This window comes from Mytilus edulis, chromosome 8, assembly GCF_963676685.1.
Source record: "Mytilus edulis chromosome 8, xbMytEdul2.2, whole genome shotgun sequence".
In the NCBI taxonomy this organism is placed as follows: domain Eukaryota; kingdom Metazoa; phylum Mollusca; class Bivalvia; order Mytilida; family Mytilidae; genus Mytilus; species Mytilus edulis.
The window spans coordinates 64,052,429-64,052,921 of record NC_092351.1 but is presented as its reverse complement, the minus strand read 5'-3'; positions in this window follow the sequence as shown (position 1 = coordinate 64,052,921).

Here is a 493-nt window from a genome sequence, read left to right as displayed (position 1 = left end):
GGTTGGACCATCCGTACCTAAACCGGAAAACACAAATTAAAGACTACCTTAAAATTGATAATCCAAAATAATGCAAACTGGTCTTAATAATTGAGAATAAGATAGAAAAGTTGGAATATATTTTAGGGGTTATTTGGTCAAGTTTATTCAACAAAAAAACAAAAGGGTGTCTGACATAATGTACAGATCAAAGTTAACACCTAGTTAAACATTATCTACTTTTATGTGGTATGTTTACACTAATTACAGATTTATGTGAGAATGGAAAGCGATAGCGATAATTTGAGACACCCTTTCATTCAAGTGAGGTGACAAAGATTTTGATTTTATTGCATAATAATTTATCACATAATGATTGCATAAGAAAAATATTGCATTCATTCAAAAGATAAATCTTTTATCTATCTATTTATACCTCTTTTATTAGTTTATATGCAGTCTTTAGAAAGAAACAACATTTGAAAGGTTGGAGATTGGAAGGAAAAAAAAATAT